We start from the raw sequence: 20,293 nt of genomic DNA on the forward strand, positions 1-20,293 counted from the left end.
AGTGACCCTCTTGCTTGTGCCCCTCAAGCCATGCACAGTATATGCACCATGGCAAAGAGTTTGTTGCAAGGATGGGGTGGGACGCAAAGCCAGAAATCTGTGTAAATGTGGCATCACCCCAAGACCCACCCCATGGGAAAAATTTCCACATGGGGAAAGAGGGTACATGCAGGGAAGAAGAATGTCAGCAAATCCACCCCAGCCCATGTGCCCAAGGGGTGGTCTTCAGGAGAAGCTGTGGTTTTAAAACGAAGCACATACTCAAGTGTTCTGTTAAAAACCTTACACTGCTCACCACGTGAGCAGCAGCACAGCTTTCTCAAAACAGGCTGTCTGGGAAGTTGATTGACAGTCTTTCTGCTTATGATACAAATTGAAGTACATACACCAGGGACTTTTCATACGTATCACATATGTTTGGTGCAGTAGGACACAAAAATTTGTGAATTGAGCTCCTCAGTTTAGGAGAGACCAAGCTCATCTCATGCAGCCTTGGATTTAATACTAGATTTCGACAAAACAGAAGGGGAATTTGAACACTTTCTTGCAGGTGCTCACGTGCCCAACACATTTGTTTCTCGTCAGGAAGGGTTACAAGTTTCAGAGCCAGGTATTACCATGCCAATTTTTTCTGAGCAGACAAAACTCAGGTCAGCAAAAGCCTGCCCAGAAAGTGGAAAGCAGACCTTTCTGCATAGCATGACAGAGGTAGGAAGGAGGGGGAACTGCAACCTTTGACATTGCCTCTTGGATAGCCCAGACCTGCAAATACCTTTTCCACTCATCCTGCCCAGCAGGACACCCTCGGCAGCAGCAGCAGCCGTGAGTGTGAGCAGTGCTGGCAGAGGCAGCCAAATGCACCCAAACCTGCCAACATGACTGTGCTGTCTGGTAGAAGTGGAGAGAAAGATAACAGCAAGAAAAATTTAAATTAATTAAAGATATGGCTTTAAAACCTCAGCATCTGCTCTGAAGGAGTTAAACCTGTTCTTTGTGCGTCTCTGACCTGTCAATAGTGATAGAACAGCCTCCTTTCCTCCTGCTTTTTTATATACTCCTGCACAGTTGGATTCCAACATGCAGGCATGGCTTCTCTAGAGCTTTATACATTTTGTCATGGTTGGCTGCATTTTTCAGAACTCTTTCTTTTGCCTTCATTAAACTTGAATAAAAAGAGGTCTATTAAAAAATGCAAAGGACTCATTTTTCAAAATCAAACCTAGTCTCCAATTTTTCATAGTTAGAGCACTGTTTTTTTCATTTGGTTTAATCCTAACTGCAAAAGCAAAAAACCAAACCCATTTAGAGGGTAACCAAGGATATAAATGCCTCAGGACCAAGCAGGGCAGTCCAACACTGCCTGCTCCATTCATGAGTTGGGCTCTCCATGGTTGATGGTGGGAGGAAGGCATCTTCCCAGAAACAGTGTCCCTGGCAAAGTGGTCACAGCACTAAAGCCTGACAGACTTCAAGAGGCATTTGGATAACGCTCTGAGGCACATGATGTGACTCTGGGACTGTCCTTCACAGGGCCAGATTTTGGATTTTGATTATCTTTGTGAGTCTCTTCCAACTCCAGGTATTCTCTGATTCTGTGATTCAGAGCAAGAGCCAAACTGTGGAGCTCCAGCAGACCTTCTGTAGACCCCTTTCTCTCACTGGCTGGCATTAGGTGCCTGAGTTTAAATCCTTCAATCAGTTGTACAAATATCCACAGATGTGCACTAAACTTTGTCACAGCTGTGATCAAGTCTTAAAAGAGCACTTGGCCATATCTTGGGAATTGTATCAGAGCAATCAATATCTTCCAACCAGACAAGACAGAAATTTTGGGTCAGGTTTGGATTCACAACTAAGCACCCATTTTCAAGGTCACCTTGTCTCTCAGGCTTCTAAGTCAAGCTATTTCTAAAAGGTTTGCAAACAAAAAGAGCTCCATATTTTAAAGACCATAGTGCACAGGGTTAGGCACGAACTGTTGCAATTGTCAGTGCTCTTCTCACACCAACAGGACAGGCAATGACATTTGCCTTGGGCAGCAGCCAAGAGATGCACAAAAGCTCAGGCTTTTTGAAACTTAGGAACACTTGTATAGGTGTCTAAAATGACAGCTTGGGTTTCTGGGGAAGGTGTCTAAGGAGAATAGACAGAGAATGTAGTGGAGTCTGCCAGGCAACCACATCTCTCAAGTTGAAAAGACCACTGTCAATAAGCCTGGTTGCACACATTTGAACCCACTGATTTAAAGAGTAACTGTCCACCAGGACCTGTTGCTGCAAACAAAAATATGATGAGAGTGTGAGGGTAAGATGTCAAATTAGTCAACACCATGCTTTTAAACACATAGTAATGGCCACCAGAACAGCTGCTTTGTCTAATATTTTCTTTCCAGCAGAGAAGACCATAGCTGCATTCCTGTCTTGGCACAACATGTAACACAGAAAAAGTCTTCAAGTGTTTCTAAGCACTTTTTGTTGTGAAAGATTCAAAGCGAAAGCATCAAAGATCAAGATGTATGTGACACCTGCTCATTCCCTAAATCTGATGGAATCTAGGGGTTAGTTTATGTTGTCATTGGCTTCTAGTTGTTTTCTGCTGCAGCCCAGAAAAACATGGCTGCTTAGGAGGAGGAATCAGTTTAGATGCTTCAGACCTAAAATCAGATCTGTAGCTGATCCTCCCCGAATTACAGTCACTATCCCTCATTACTGGAAAAATCAGCCAATGCTCTAAAAACCATCTGTCATTTAAACCATGTTGTCTTTGTTCAAGCCTTTTGAATCTATTTTAATTTTCACATCAGAATTGTACAGCCAATACCTTTATTCAAGCTGACTCTTTAAGGCAAGCTAGCGGAGGCAGGAAAGCAAAACATCTTCCTCCAAGCCCATAGGGAAAGTCAGGCACAGACTTATCCCACCTGCATCAGTGGGGAACAAGAGAAACCAAGAACTTCAGACCATGATTCAGCTCTCCCAAGGCACAGACCACCTTAGAAAGTGACCATCTCTTTCCATTACCATACAGATAGCCAGAACTGAGAGATGTGTTTAACCAAGGGCCACTGTTAAGTGCTTAAAACTGGGATCACTGGAGGGCTGTGGTGAGGCTGTGTGAACACGGCCTGAAGTAACTTTTAGAATGCCACATTGTTTAGCTGGACTGTTCACTTTGCTTTCTGCAACCATGAAATTGGAAGACAATTCTAAAATGCTCTATTTCAAATGCCACGGGTTAGTTATTCAAAGGTTTTCATCCATCTCACAAAAACTTTAACTATCCTGCAGACTTTGATGAGCTCAAGTGGGTACACTTGCTGCAGATCACGCCTTGTGGTCTCCTCACCAGCCTATTCTTTGTGCATTTAAAATTGCCCTTGCTAGTAATAATGAGCATCAAAGCTTCTCCTTGAAGCATCTGGGAATATTTCCCTTCAGCTGCCTTGTGAAAGCTGTATTATGTTGGAGCAATATTTGTAAAGTATTTTGTTAGACTCTGTCTAACGAAAAACCATCAAACAATCTTTTTAAATCAAAAAGACCAATGACAGACTTGTTCTGAGCAGAAAACTCGTCATAGTATATGATGGACTCCCATTGTGGGTTGTACACTGGAAATGTATTTCCAAAACTAGAGGGGTAAAAGGTAAAAAAGAAAAGGGGTTTTCTTATACATGAGCAATGGATGTTATAAAATTTCTCCCTCTTTGAAGGAAAATTAGAGCTTAGATCTTCCAGCTGCCACTAATTCACTTGTAACAAAGCATGATCAATTATTGCTATAAACAAAGCACATTCCAAGACAATTGAGGCTGAGGCAATAAAACCACCCATTAGAACAGACACGTTGGACAGGCTCCAGTCAGTCTCATTTAGGTGAGTAATTTAGGCAAAGCTCCACTGCAATTTTAGTCATCTGGCCTGGGAGAGGAGGGGAAAGAAGACAGTTCAGGCAGCCCAATACACCACCCTGGAGTTTTCTTCTGGAATCAGTGGAGGAGAGTGAGGACTGCTAAAGATGGAGAGGGGAATACAGGCAGCCCTGCACGGGACAGGAGGACACTGTCCTTCCACGTCACAGGCCTGCAGGTTGAGAGACCACTCAGGAGATGCCACAGCCGGGAGGGTGGACAGCACACAGCCCCAACAGGACTCAGCTCCATGTTGCCTCCTCTGGGCTAGAGGAGGGCAGCTGGGGCCACTTCTCTTCACCCAGGGGAGTCTCTAAGGGCAGCTGAATAGCCCTCACAGTTTGGAGAGCAAGGAAATATAAATGTATGAGTGCAAGCCCTGCTCTGTCAGTTGTCTTCAATACAAAAGAACAGTCTTCAGCCCATCAATTTATTTGTTCGGATCTAGCCACAATCAAAACAGGGTTAACAGTTAAGCTCCTTTCCTCCTGGAAGGGGGCCTAATACCAAGGCTCAAGTAATGTGTTTTCTACGCTGTCCCTCACATGAACACATGACACCTGTCTCCAAGGGGGGACCAATTTTGTCAGGAACAGGTCAAGTGTAGATACTCAGGATACTCCACAGCAGATTGTCTCTATTACTCTCCCACAAACCCACCAAGGCAAGCACCATGCGCTTATGATGGTGGAAGCAACCACTGGATTACTGAAAACATATTCCATGCCCCATGCCACCACCTGGAACACTGCCCAGGGCCTTGAAAAGTGAATCTTATGGCAACATGGCATCCCAGAAAGAATTGAATCAGACAAGGGAACTCAAACAAAGGGTTGTTCCAAAACAACCTCGTAGCCACCTGAGTTGAAGATCACAGCATTTTGTGGGATTATCACATCCTTATCTGTGAAAATCAAAAATACTGTTAAAGCCAACATTGAGAACAATGGTTGGGGGGACCCTCAAACAGTAGGATACACATTTAGCAAAGGCCACCTGGGCAGTAAGCACTAGAGACTCTGCCAGCTGGGCCAGCTGTGCTCAAACAAACTTACATAGTGGAGAAGGGGATAAGGTCTCTATAGTGAACACAAAAAAAGCTTCTGGGGAAAACAATTGTCACTGTTAGAGACATGAAAGGATGAAGCAGGCAGCAGGAGGTCAAGTAAGGAAGCCTTCTACTTTATTTTTTCCGATTCCATATATACAGTTTTACAAGCAGGCCAAGATTGGTTACATAGGTAGCCATTTCTTTGACCTCCTGAACATCAGCATCAATCATATTTCTCCTCCCAGAGCAGAAATATGTAAACAATAGATGATTTCTAAAAATATACACAGTTTACTTGAAGCTGCGTGAGAACAAACAGTGAAAAGCAGGCAAACATGAAGCAACAAACAATTTGAGTTATCCCTGCATCAGGCAATGACACACCCATCCATGGGGTTGCTTTTGCTCAAGGACCTGGGTGCACTTGGTGGGTAATGTGGGAGGATAGGGAAATCCAAAGTTTGCTTCTAGGGGATCTGGTTCTGTGTGAGAATAGCCAGTGATTTGGATTGTATGACGTTAATTGCCATTAACACTCATGTCACCACTGCTGAGCTGGCTACATGCAACATCAGGGGTATTACAGTAGGAATCACCCAGATTAATGAAAAACAAACTTTGATGAATCTGGGCAAAGAGCCGAGATAGAACTGAACAAGCACAGCAGTGATGGAATAAGAACTGACTTCAGCAGGCAAAAATTCAACACCACACACCACCTCTCCAGCCTCGAAGGACTAAAATGACAGATGGAGCCCAAAGTCATGGACTAAATGAAGTCAGTAGACTTGTTAGGGGGATGACGCATAGATTAAAGGAATGATATCTGTGTTTATATATCAAAAGACAGGAAAAGTGACGGTGGTTACTTGGGGTCTATTGAAAAGTGTGGGACCTGGGAATGACATAAATGGTATTGAATAAGGGGTGAATATTGCTCTGATTTCAGCTAGGATAGAGTTAATATTATTCCTAGAAGCAAATATAGTGCTGTGCTTTGGATTTAGGATGAGAGTAATGTTGATGATTATCAGCACACTGGTGTTTTAGTTGTTGCTAAGCACTGTTTACACTCTGCCCAGGACCTTTCAGGTTCTCACCCCACCCCACCAGCAAGTAGTCTGGGGTACACAAGAAGCTGGGAGGGGACACTGCTGAGACAGCTGACCCAAACTAGCCAAAGGGATATTCCATACCATATGGCTTCATGCTCAGCATATAAACTAGGGGGAAACCTGGCCAGGGGCCACTGCTTCAGAACTGGCTGGGCATCAGTTAGTGGGTGGTGAGCAATGCATTGTGCATCACTTGTTTTGTACACTCTAATTCTTGTATCATTGTTATTATTGCTATTATTTTCCCTTCTGTTTCTGTCCTATTAAATTGTCTTTATCTCAACTCATGAATTTGACTTTTTTCCCAATCCTCTCCTCCACTCCACTGCAGGGAGGGAGGAGGGAGTGAAGGAGCAGCTGTGTAGTGCTTAGCTGCCTGCTGGGTTACATCATGACACCCAGCAGTCAGGACAACTATAAAGTACTGGTGTAGGTACTATGTCAAATAATTTCCCCACAAGTGAGATCCCTGGAGGAATCTCTCAAGTGCTAGACTGTAACATTAAGACCAGTATCTATCAGCACCCCAAATCTGACTACAGTCCAACTACATAGTCTCACCTATTTAGGCTGCTCTGGGGAAAGATCAAATAGCTCTTTGTCCAACCCTAGATCACAAAATCCTTTGAGGTGACCTGCTCCTGAGAACTGGCACATCTATTCAACCCTGAGCAAATTACATCTGTCACCCAAGGAGGTTCTATGCTGAAGCCAAAGATGAGTACAGAAAATTCTGGGAAGCTGATGGACAGGTTTGTCCAAGGCTTGAATGGGGTTCCAAGTGGTGGGATCCATGCCAAGATGGCAGGAGCAGCTCATCCTGGAATGCCACTCAAAAACCAGTGAAAGTCAGATATTATTATTACATGCAGAGCTGCCACACAAGTTTCTGATACTGAATAGCAACAGGTGGCAATGAGAAGGTGTAAAAAATGTGTGAAGTATACACTGTTCCCACTGTTCCAGATCATCCTGCAATCAACATTTTGGAGAACACTTGGGCAACACTTAACTTTTGTGCTTGATTGGCACAACCAACCGTATCTTCCAGCCTCTCTTTTCCTTTTGCCAGTACAATATTTTTTCACAACTTCCATGATTCAGTCATGTACATTTCTTCCTTTTTCTTGTGTGAGATTTTCTGCTAACAATGCCTTACACTCTGATTGCACTCGATTATAAATTATAGTGAATAATTATTTTTATTCACCTCTTCTAAGCATCTGACCTCAGCCCCAAGTCATCTCTTCTTGGTGTGGAAAGTTTAGTCTATTCTGTGTTTTCTGCTATAGAAACAGTTCATATTTCTGATTAATTTCCTCTGCAACTTTTCATGTTTTACTGTTTTTGCACAATTTATTTCTTATATAAAAATAAAGGAATACATTTCTTAACTATTAGAAACATTTATTATTTATTTTATGCACTTAGGTGCTGCATAAATTCTGATTACATTGACCTACATCTGCTAGGTCCTTATTTTTGGGCAATATCCACCATCTAGCTGCAGACCCAAGTTTAGATTCCTCTTTTTGCTCCTACTCTTTAGCTCTGCCAGTTCCCAAATGGTATCAGTATTACTCACCCTGCTACAGCAGGTCAAAGTTTTGGGATGTTGGATTTTTGCTACCCAGACTATTTTTTAAAATTTATATTTGGAGAACAGGAAGTATCTGATTTGTGAAAGTCAAATTAATCCAGGACCTACACCCCAGCCATCAGTATCCTTTTGGGGAAAAAAATACACTAAATCAACAGAACCTTTTCGTTTAGATGCCATTTATTAAAATGCAACATTCACATTGTCTGCAAATAACAGCCAGATGAAACTTGTTGGAAGATTAAGTTTCAATTACAGCTGACATTTCCAAAACACCGTGTGACAGAAAAGCCATTCATACCCCCAAACCCAGACAGTCACCTCATATCTTCTGTTTCTGGTCATCAGCTTTTCAAAGGGTCATCACTGGCAGAATCCACTGAAGAGATACAGTGGCTGACATTTTTGTGCTCCAGCAATCATGGGAATCATCAACACTGGAGTCAAATAAGGAGAGCAATCACACAGCATTCCCAGCAGCCTATGGGATGCTCTAGTGATCAGCACGTGTTGATGCTGTGATTTCAAGTGACATATTTGATTGTACAGGCAAGTGAAATTTTTTCTCATATGTAAGGAGTGATGGGAGAATGTTCATCACTCAATAACAGTGGTTTGGGGAAGAATGGTTTGCCTGGAGTTTTGAGTGTTGTTTTTTCACCTCTCACAGAATTCCTTTGAGTCTCAGGCAAGCAGTTTGCGCCACGTTTAAGACAGAACTACAGGGAGAACAGGAATGGGTGCCTTTGGTTGTCTTTCTGGGCTCCTTCTGGGCTTCACAGGCTCATGTGAGCAGGGTTCACTCTATATGGGTATTGAGAGCATCCTTCCAGAGCAACTGTTTAGGTGCTTTTGAATCTACTTTCCAGGGAAATACCTGCAAGTTTCAGCTACTCCACCAAATGAAAAAAGGAGTTGAATTGTACATTCTAAAACGGAGAGATTGGGCTGGAACACTAAGAGGCCAGCAAATCTCCAGTCATGTCCTGAACACAGACAGACTGTCTGAGCATCATCACCCCTGAATTCCTTTGCTGTCTCCCTGGAGAGTCTGGACAGGAATACCTGGGTGGGTTTCATGGCTCATGCCTGCGAGCTGGGTAGGCAACATCATGTTTGGAAATGCCCAAATCAGCTGCAGTGTAGGCAGAACTTGAATTACACACTTGTGGCAGGGATTGTCTACGATTACAGCCAACACAATCAGTAGCCTCTTGCAAAAAAAAGGTCTGTAACTAGGATTGTTGGACACTACCAAAATGTTCATCTGGAATAACTCTGGCTTATAAGAACAAGCTTTTCCAGAAGGTGTATTCTGAGTATTTCTTGTACTTCTGCAAGCCCTTTGGGAAATGGAACCATTCCAAGGAATAGTGTCTTTCAAACAAAGTCATATGAGTCACAAAAAACACCATCTAAAAGTGCCTATATGTGAGTAGATTTCTGCTGTCCAGAGTATAACTAAAAATAAATGAATAATCTAATAAAGAAAGCTACAGGAAGAAGACTAGATGACAGGAATTTTCTTGTAATGTGCCCTCAGCTGGACTAAGCAGCTTCTAATTCCACTGATCGAGATGGTTTTGAGGGACAAGCTTAGGGTTAGATAAAGAGCTGTTCTTAATCTGACTTACTTGAAAATACACGACACACATCTGTCTCAGAGCTGCAACAAAATATTTATCTTCATCTTTGAGACAGGAAAATTACAAGATCAATTGAAATAAAAAATGTACATATATAATGCCCAGCTCCCCTTTGCCTTGAAAAATTATAAATATTCTAAAACTCCAAAGCAATACTCATAGTTTTAGCTAAACTACCTCTTGACAAGAAGAAATTTTAGAAAACTGCCTGATAGAAGAACAGCAGCTGAACTCCCTCAGTTTGGGAAGAAATCTTATTTAGGAAGAGGTCTTTTCACAGATCTAGTCTCTTGCTTAAGGCTGTTTTGTACCAATAGCACTATTTGGACCATCAGTAAAATGGACTGACCATTGCATCCAGAACAGCTACTTAGGTTTCTCATCTTTCAAACACCTGACAAATCTTGGCATTATTGAGATGCATTTCACATCTACATGAAGTACCTCAAACCATCTTAAGATTTATGAAGTGCATTAGTCTTTTCATTGATGAACATTTCCTAATGGTGAGGGGGGGTTTTGTCTCCCTTATTTCCTTCCTGAGAGCATTTAGCACAAGTCAGATTACTTTGCCCATAAATGTTGAGTGCTGTTACGTGCATTGCAGGGCTATTACCACCAGCTCCTTTTTCCAAAAGAGAGACTGATCTACGCCCACAGCTGACAGCTCTCCCTCTGACACCACCTTTCTGATCACAGTGTATCTTCTTTCATCCCAGCAAGCCTCTAAAGTAAGGCTTCTGACCCAAACACCAACAGAGTCACTGGGCACCTCTGCCCACTGTGAACAGTAAGACCCAGGAGTCCCTCTAATCTGCATCTGATGTTAGGATGAAATACAGATGGGCTGTGAATCAGCCTCCCGTGAGCAGACCTCAACGAGAGAAAAATCAGATTGCATGGATGTGTTTCAGCCAACCTACTGATAGAGACAATTGAGAGATCAGGACCTGGGGGCTTACCATGACCTGGCTGATCTGCACTCTGCACACAGGTGCTGCTTCCCACAAACACTGGATGCGGTGCAGCGTGCCAGGAGCAGTATTAGTGTGCACCCCTGGAGCTTCAGTGCACCCACTCCAGAGGGAGAAGCAAACTGGTGGAGTAGATAACGGAGATGAGCTGAAAGCCTCAGTGGATATTTTATGCCTGTGTATGACAGATAAAAATCAAAAGAAAAAATCCAGTCTTATTTAGATTTTGTGCTCATGGAGGGCACTGAAAAGCTAAAGCAGTGCTGCTGAAACCCAGTCTGGGCTTTGATGAGCTTCAGTTAGATAAGATGGGAAGTTTATGGTCACTAAACTAGCCTGTTTACTTGAGCTGTTTCTTCCGTAAAATCTCCAGAGCGCTTCCTTTAAAAATGCGTTTAAGAATACAATTCTAAAACAAATATAAATAAAAAATATCTTATTATTGGCAAGAATGATGATTTACTGGAATAACTAAGATTAGTGGTGTCTTAGGCCTTTTCCTCCCATAATTTGAGTGTGAATACACATAGCATTCCTTTGTTTTGCACCAAAATAAATCACTTACAACTATTTGGAAACGAAATGATACAGTCATTTCCTGCCTTAGGCTGACTGTATTTCTGATAGCCCAGTGCTTTCCACTAATACAATAATTCCTTTTATTTTAGAACCATATGCAGCTTGTTGTGATACCATTAAGGAGCTCACTGAAGGACACAATGGAGTGATTGCCAAGGGACAAGAGATGTGTGACCTCAAAGTCCTCAGCTTTCCTTCAGTTGGGGGTCCAAGGAGTGCATTTACAACACATGACAAAGGAAATCTGTTTCCTATACAACCCATGGCTAACTGAATAAATATTGAAAAAGCTACTGCTAAACACTGTATTCACACGGTACAAAAGCAGGGATCTGTTTTAACAGCTGAATGCCAAGCACTACGTCCATTCTTACAGTCAAATTTTTAACTACTTTTTAAAAATATTTACCACTTCTCTGCTAACAAAGGTAATTTTAGCATGATCTTTATTTTTGTCCTTAACCGCTTACATGCATTTTTGACCCTTGAAACTAAAATTTTCCCAAACTTTTCAAAATGAAGTCATCATTAGTTTATACTGTACTTTAACTTATACATTGATGCATTCTTCTAACCAATATCTCACACCTCGCTTTTTCTCTACTCTGTCCTGAATCATGAAAAATAGACAATTTATTTCAGAATCCAGTGCATTACCAGGAAAATAAATCTACATTATTTCACTGCATCTTTCCATTGAAGACTGCAACCCTTTCTCCAGAGATGTCAGCACACATACCAAAGAAATTATATCAGCTAAAACTGCCTTATCAATGTGCTCAGATTTACTAGTCTAGCCTCTGAACTGCAGCAAACACAGTAACAAATCTTTTCAGGAAGAAGTTCATTCTGATTGGTTCCTTCCTCAGACTGGAAAACCAAGTGTGGCATTATAATTTTTTTCTTAGCCATAGTTAAAGGCGGGCTGTGTGCACTCCCCACATGGCACCACCCACCTGCCCTGGTGGGAAATGAGCAGGAGAAGCTGGTGCTGGCACGGGGCTTCCAAGAAAGTGGGCATTTCTTTAACAGGGCTTTGTCAGACACACACAGTGGTATACAAACACAGGGATCTCAGATACCTCACACTTCCACTTTGGGTATCCAGCAGAAGCTGTGAGGATTTATAGTTCATTGTCTGTCCATCTGTGGCTCCAACAATCTCTATTTATCACCCAGGAGGATATTGTCCACCTCCATCCCACCCACACTTCCCCACCTAGTGCTTCACTACAATATTTCTGAGTTAAAATCATTCCTGTTTCTCTGTCTACAAAGCATAAGACTCTGAGTATCCTCCTCCACAAGGTGCAGTGTCTCAAGACTGAACCTCAGAAAGTGTGTGAGACCGCCAGCTCTCAAACAAGGCAACATCTTTTAGGAGCAGGCAGCTTGTTTTCCACCATTCTCTCTCCCAAAAGAGGAGGTGTATGCCTCATTAGGTGAAAAAGGGTTCAAAAGCCCAAAGAGACCAAGGTCATAATCTTGGTGTACCTGTCCCTAGGCAGGGTGCAGCACCAGAAGAGGAGTTATGGTGGGTAGGACAAGATATCCCAAAAGGAAATGCTGTTTTGGGAGAGCATGCAAGTCTCACTGCTTTCTCTGCTCCACTCTGAATGTCCTCTATCTGCTGATAGATCTGGTGAATAGTAGGTCTGTCTTCACTTTATCCACTGCCTTCATCACTCCCATGCTAACTCTTCCCCATCCTGGGCCCTACCACTAGGCCCTACCCTCTCCTTTCCATTTGTTAAACAGCTTTCCCATTTCTTACCTTCCCATTTGCTAACCTTCCCAGTAGTTCACCAGCTTTCACCCCGACAAGGACTCTCCTCCTGTAAGCATGAAGCTGCTCACTTCCTTGGGCAACCTCTGGTGTTCACCCAAGTATCCACCCTACCAAACACATGATGTATACTGGATCCCCTCTACCCATCAGCTTCCTGAAACATTTCCAAAACTGTGGCAGGATGCTGGGGCAGGATTCCTGTCCCAAGACAACTCCTCAGGAGTTATGGGAACATGACAACTTCTCAGCTCAAGAATACTCAGAAAACTTACTCTTTGTTATGAAGTCCACCATTTTACAGTGGATAGGTTCACTGGTTCTTCATCCACGTGAGCTCTCCTACAGTCCCTCAGGTTGTTGGGAATTACACTGACAGTTCACCAGTTATCAGGGGTAAGGCACTTTGTAAAGAGAGGTTACAAACCTTGGCCAGAACTATCTAATTCAGCTATTGGAGCTAATATTTCCCACATATTTTCTTCACACTGATTTCACTCCTTTGACCCACAGGCCCTGAGGAATGTACCCAGTGTGGGAATGTCTTCAACACTTTCAGCAATGTGTTAATCAAATTCCAATGAGCTGTTCTGCTATGTCTCACTGACCATGAAGTCCCATTTATCAGTAAGGTTCCTTTTAGATATTTCTACCAATTCATTACCTTCCTCTAGATGTATCTAAGGAACTTTTTTACTCTTGGCTTGAATGCCTTTTGTGAGGTGTTTTCCAAATGCTTTTTTCAGTACTCTTATTCTCCTGTTTACATTTCAGCTCACATATTTCATGGATCTGGCCATTATTTTTATTTAGAAAAATAAATCTGTTTTTCTTGGACACTCATCTTTTTCTTCAACACTCATCTTTTTCTTTAGCCCATCCTAACTTTTTGTTGACCATGTTGTGCTTTATCATACTTTCTGGTTTTATTTTTTGGCACACGTCTCACCTATGCTTCCAGTATTTCAGACTATTGAGGAGGTTAGGGAGTTGAACTTGTTCTGTGTGACTTTTTTTTTGACTAATTACCGCCTTTTAATATCACTCCTTGTTTCTGAATATAACATCTGCATGCTGAATTAATTTGTCCTGCTCTGTCACCACAATGTTAAAACTATTCAGTGTAGTTGCATCTATAACCACCTCTCCCACTAAAGACTCCCAGGTAAGACCCTGTACATCACTGAAGAGCAAATCTAGGCTGATGACTTTCCTTGTGCATCCTAGGACTGGTTGTGATGTGAACCCATCACTCATCACCACTGCCTCATGTAGGATCTCTACAGGTGTCCCACATTAGCAGAAACAACAGAAATCATTAACAAAAAAGGAAAAATAGGAAACGCACATTATTATCTTCTTTGGTTTTATTGATGCACACCTTCTTTGTTCACTGTCAGATTACAGAACCATACCTCACAATGTCAGTTCATTAAAAAAGTGAATATTCCCTTCAAAAATCTAAATCCTCTCACCTAAGCATGCACCAGATATGTTTGCATCAGTCTATGTCAGTCAACTGAATACATTGTTTACATCCAGAGCTGCCTTTTTCATAATGAGTGTCCTTGAAAATTTTGTCATAATATTTTCCAGTGAAAAATAATTACTTGACTACTTATAAATTTCTGCTAAACAAGATTCTTAGCTAGAAATTTCATGATGGGGGAAGAATGTTTTCCCCAGCAGCTCTAGTGTTTACTTCATCACAGGCAGAGCCATCATTTAAAATTTCTCCCCAAGGCATCGTAAATAATGTCACAGCACACTGCTCCATTTTTTAGCTCCAAAAATTCAAGACACACAAATGGCAGAGGCAGTGGCCTTTGTGAATGCTAAGATTTGTTCCCCTATAAAACTTAGTTATTATCAGGTATTCTCAGAAAGATATTATCACTGTATCATGCAATTACATGACTTTATGGTGGTGGCAGACTAGTTTACAAGAAGAGCATATAGAAATCACTTAGTTTGAAGATGCTTTTGATCAAAGCACTGAAGCTGGCATGATGCTTCTCAAGCCTTTGAGACTATCTGTGTTTCATAAATATCACAGCACAAACATCTTCTGACAGATTCTGCTTCAGCTTGTTAATATACTCCAAAAATCTGTTCCCAGAATCCAGTGTGCACCAAGATCTTGAAATCTGACGTCAAGGACTAGGAAACCACAAGAGCTTAAGATAGAAGAGAAGAACTCCAAATTACAGGAAGACCTCCAAACATGAGCTATCTCATGCTCCAAATGATACCATTTATTTCTGCAGTATCTTTGGCCCCCATGTCCCTTACAGATGGTGTGGCAACATTTTTAGTTCCTACATAGGCTAGACTAGTTTCTGTGGTCTTATTTTCTGCTTTAAAAGAAAATACATAAAATATCATGGTTGAGAGAACCTGTTAATATTATTATTAAATAATTAAAAATGCATTATTTAGTTTCAAATAATGTCATTTAACATCTATAATAGCTATTTGGTAGACACAAAGCTACACTGTACAAAAAATAAATGCATTTTTTCCTCCTGTTGTATCTCTACTATGTGGAGAACAAATCCAAATTCTGGAAGTAAACGACATTTAAGCAAAAGGAAAGTTATGCTTAAAGAGACTATAATTGACTAATACAAGAAATTCTAAAATACCTATTAGCAATAGGAAAGAAATTAAATCTTTTCTCTTTTAATTCATAGGAAGAAAATCACATAAACATTTCTGCCAGAATTTCTATTTTTTCCATACCAAGGAAAATCAAAGGCAAAAATGCCTCTTTCCTTTTTAAAGTTACTATTTTTCTTTCCAGCATCTGAATTCAGCCCAGTGCCAGCTGGGGTAAAGGAGGTGGACGGAAGGAGCTAGAACAACACTTCACAAGTTTTTGGAAAATACAGCACCTTTTCTGCCTTTTTTTGCTTTTGTTGTTGTTGCTGCTGTTGTTGTTGCTTTTCTTCAGCAGTTGCAATAATTGTGAGAAATTCTGGTCTTAAAATGGTCTAAATCCCTTGCCTGCAGAAGTTTTCTCCCAGCTCCTTGGCCCTGGGAGCTACCTTTGGAATAGAAGCTGAGCTGCCTCCAGCCAGAGCCAGCTTTGCAGCTCTGGGCACATGGAGACATCCTCTCTCCTGGAGCTGGTGAGGAAGGAGATGGGGATCTGGGGGGAAGAAGTCTTGTCCACCCTATGTTCAGCTGTGGGACCCTGGCAGGTGCAAGCTGCTGGCCAGCAGCTGGCTCAAGCTCCAGGCTGCTCCAGTTCCCATTCTAGCCCTCCCTGCACAGGACTTCCAAATAGTTAAATCCGAGTTTTTCAAGGTTAGTGTTGGCTCTAAACCAAGGAAAATAAATAAGAAACTTGATCATATCCTGTAACCTTCAGTTCATAGTTGTTATATGTCAGAGAAAGAAGGTGCTGTCACTTTCAAGAGGAAACACAAGCAATGAATTAATCAAGTTTCTGTCTCACTATCCAGCTGTCACCTGGCATTTATTAATAAAGGACAAGTTTGTTGTCTTATGTGATTTTTCCATGGGGGCTGGCCAACTGATTGGTAGCAGTTCCAATTGCAGAAGTGCCTTTTACTTGCCAGCCAGATTAGCTCCTTCCCAGCATTCCTGGGCAAGCACAAAAGATAATCTGACTGAGACCTCGACTGCGTCAATGCAGATATGAGTGATAGCCAGTGACGTGGTCAGACAGCCCCACCAAGCACTTGGGCTCTGGGCAGCTGGAAAGACCTCACTGGGATCAGCAAAGGTCCTCACCTGCCAGCTACAGGGCAGGAGGATGCTTTGTAACATTTCTTTTCCAGGAGCTGCCACTCAAAGCAGAGCACAGGTACATCCGTGCAGTTTGTTGGAGTCAGGCAGCACCAGCACATGAAACCTTGTCAATGTGGCGTTGTGTCCACAGTCCACAGTGTTGAGGTTTGGGATGCTCTGAGTGGTTGCGAAGATGCCCTGCAAATTGCAGGGCTTTCTGGGATGAGAAACAGAAGCTACTTCATCACAAGGATCAGTGTCCTAGAAACTGCCCTGTCCCAACCTGGCCAGTCTCACTAGTGAGATTCTGCCCCTGTGATAGATATGTTGACGGTAACATGGACTAGAGTTGGACTAGATGAGCATTCTAGGACCCTTCCAACTGAAATAGTTATCTTATTCTGTTCTATTCTAATTCCATTGTATTCTTTCTGCTTTAGCAAGCAAAGAAAGGCCCAAAATGCACAACAATACAACCCAATTATTTCTGATTCATTTGACATTCCTAAAAAGTAAAATATAAGATCTCTATGAAAACAGTGGGATTCATTGTAGGAAGGTCATTGGATGGGTCAGTCTTTTCAGGTGAGTTGGTGTTAGATACCAGTTATTTGCTTGTCTACTTCTGTCTGGACAGATGGACAAGCTGCCCCTGGAAAAGCAACCACATATTTGTACAACCTTGTGCCCTACGAAGAGCAGGTAAAACCAGTCATTTTCATCAGCTACTTCAGGTCTGAGCCTTCTCCATCTCATTTTAATCTCCTGTTCTGCACCACAAGGGAAAAGCAGTAGTGTCAGCCCCAACAGGCTGCTTCTCTCATGGGCATTCTCCTGGAGTAAGATGACACACAAAGTGAAGCAGGGGGACAGACTCAAACTGTGTCTATTTGCAGTGAAGCACAAGTGGTTTCACCTAAGAGACAATTACTGATGCAACCTGTTTGCTGGCAGAGAGGCAAATTGAGGTAATGCCCCAGGACCACATGGAGGAACTCAATTGCCCAGACAGCAACACCTGAAAAGTCACAGATGCTGGTCTCACACATCTCACCAAACAGAAGAGGATAGAAGCCCTACTCTTCAGAAGAAGACATTCACATGAACAAAGTCCAACACAGCCTGGTAAACTGACACAGAGAGCCATGACTCTCTGTCATGGGTGAGTGGGCAGAGAAAGTCAGCCCTCAGCTCTCACTGACTTTCAACCTGACTCAGACACATTAATGTCCTTCACATTGTCTGAAAGCCTCCTTTATCCAGTGCACTTAAAAATAAGTTATTTAGTTTTGCTGAACTGTTCAGAGCTGATTATGCCTTCTTAGCAAAAACAGAGAAACAAGTGGTGCACATTTTTATGTATATGCAGTGCAAAATACCATCAAACAGATGTAGGTGTAGAGATGCTATTTGTGAGATGCACCAGCTGGCTCTGCTGCCCCTCAAATGTAAGGTATCTTGCAGTCTTCATAAAGGTTAAGTATATAATAGGTTGAAAGCAGAAATGCGATGTCTGAAGGCAAAATCAGGCATGAAATACTGGGGTGGATTTTGATACAGCATTTGAGTTAGGATTTTTAGAGAAGTGAAAAGAAAGATTAATGGACTTAAAATATAGTTTAGTTTTTTTAAAAAAAGAGGAATGTATTGAGAAACTGCTCATACTATGACGAGTTTGGATAAATTTTCAAACCTAGAGATGCTGGAATTTTAGAACATATCTATGCATATAATTAGGAAAACACATTTGCACTGCAGTAGTAATCACAAAAGTACAGCTACTACTGCCCTGTAAGGGTATTTGTGTGTGCACTGGCTTGGCTAACATGCATGTTAGAAGGCCTGTTATTTCAACATCAAAGGCAATATTTCAACAACACATCTCTTCTTTTAGAGCCTAAGGTTCATTTTCAAAGGTGATGTAAACATCTCCAAGTCTAACTAATGCTGTATTATAATGAACGTCAAAAGTTGAACAGTCTGTTCCACCTTTCAAAACAGGACTTGAGCACTTTCAAATATCCTCCTCTTAATCTCCATTGACATGCATTGTTTCTGCTGTGCTATTCTGGGCAGAGTGAGGCTTTTGTAAATATATTAGTCAGTCCCATAGTACTGAAAATGTGAGAGTTGTCTTCTACAAGGTAGTAAACCCAAGGGTTTTCTTATGCCCACACCTTGATTTCATGGATCATACCCTGGATTTCAATGGAAATCATAGAAGGATGCCAGTGCTCCTCCAATAACTACTCTAGTAGAAGTAGGACTAGAAGTAGGACAATTCACTTATTGGTGAATCCTGATACCTTTTGTATGGCTATGTAAATAACTGCAGGGGAAAAAGACATCTAAACACAGAACAACTGGTTCAGTGACTCCTTGACTGGGTGATGGAACAGCCAGTACTGAGAAATAAAAGATGTGACTGATGATGATCCAAGTCAAATTATAAATGTAGATTGAAATGATGAGGGGCAGAGAGGGGGGAATTAAAAGACCACCTCTTGAACAGATGGGAACTATAAAGTCAATCTGTAAAAGAAATACTGTGTTCAGCTATACTTCTGTCATATGCAAGCTGGAGCAAGAGGAAAATGTGGCATCCAAGTCTAAGCTTAATGCTGCAGCCACAGTGGAGCCATCCAGGAGGGGCCTGAGCACCACACGCTGCAGACAAACAAGAAAACATTAGGAAGGGCAGGTCAGAGCTGTGAAACAAGGGATGCCAGTAATAAGTTCCCAGGAACTTCAAGTAATTTGTCTCAGCTCAATGACAGGTTTATTCATTTATAATGTGTTAGGAAAAAAAGTGGTGCTTGAAAAATAATAAAAAAATTCCTTTGTCTCTTAGGCTTTGCATATACATAATTGCCCTGTGCTGCTTTCAGAAAATAACCCAGACAGACATTTTATCTGAGGAACAGACATTTTCTTGTGTTTAGAGGTCTGTCAGGCTTCCATTTATCATCGTATAAGCAACACAGAAATGCCACTACTTTCAGATGAGGATCCCTTGTCTTTGCCAGGTGGAAGTTTAAAAATCATTAAAAAAAGGCAGATCTCATCACCAGTGAATATTGGACCAATATATTGTCCAGTATATTGGCTCCTTTAAGGGTTTCTTTCTTATTTGTATTTTAGGTTTTAAATTATTGTAATCATTTCAGTCAAAGCACTTTTTATTTATCAGACACAAGCAGATGTTCACAACTAATATATCACAAAACCACTGAACAGCTGAAGTTGGCAAACACCTCTTGAAATCATCTTGAACTCTCCAGCTCAGACAGGGCCAGCTACAGCAGGTGTTCCAGGATGGTCCACTTGGGGTTTGGATATCTCCAAGGATGAAGGCTCCATAACCTTTTGGCCAGCCATATGCCAATTTGACCACCCTCAAAGGAAAGAACTGTTTTCATGTATCCGTTCATTTTTCGTTTTATTCCTAATTTGTACTCAGTGCATCTTGTCAAGAAGATTCTGAGGAGAAGTGTCTGGCTCACTTCCTTCCATCAGGTTTTTATGCCATCCTTGAGCCTTCTCTTCTCTATGTTGAACAATCCCAGCTCTTTCAAGCTTTCATCACAGAAGAAACACTCCTGTGTCTTCATCACCTTCATGGCCTTGTTCTAGACTCAGTCCAATATATCCATATCTCTGTATTGAGGATCCCAAAACTGGACCTGGCACTCCTCATGTGTACTGATGCACTCTGAGCAGAAGGGAGAGGTCCCTTCCCTTTAGCTGCTGGCAACACTCCTCCCAGTGCAGCCCAGGAGGTTGCTGGCCTTTGCCACCACGGTACACTGCTGGGCCATGTCAGCCTGCTGATTACCAGCACCCTCAGATCCTTCTCTGCAGAGCTGCTTTCCAGCT

This window comes from Sylvia atricapilla, chromosome 3 (genome assembly GCF_009819655.1).
Source record: "Sylvia atricapilla isolate bSylAtr1 chromosome 3, bSylAtr1.pri, whole genome shotgun sequence".
Taxonomy (NCBI): domain Eukaryota; kingdom Metazoa; phylum Chordata; class Aves; order Passeriformes; family Sylviidae; genus Sylvia; species Sylvia atricapilla.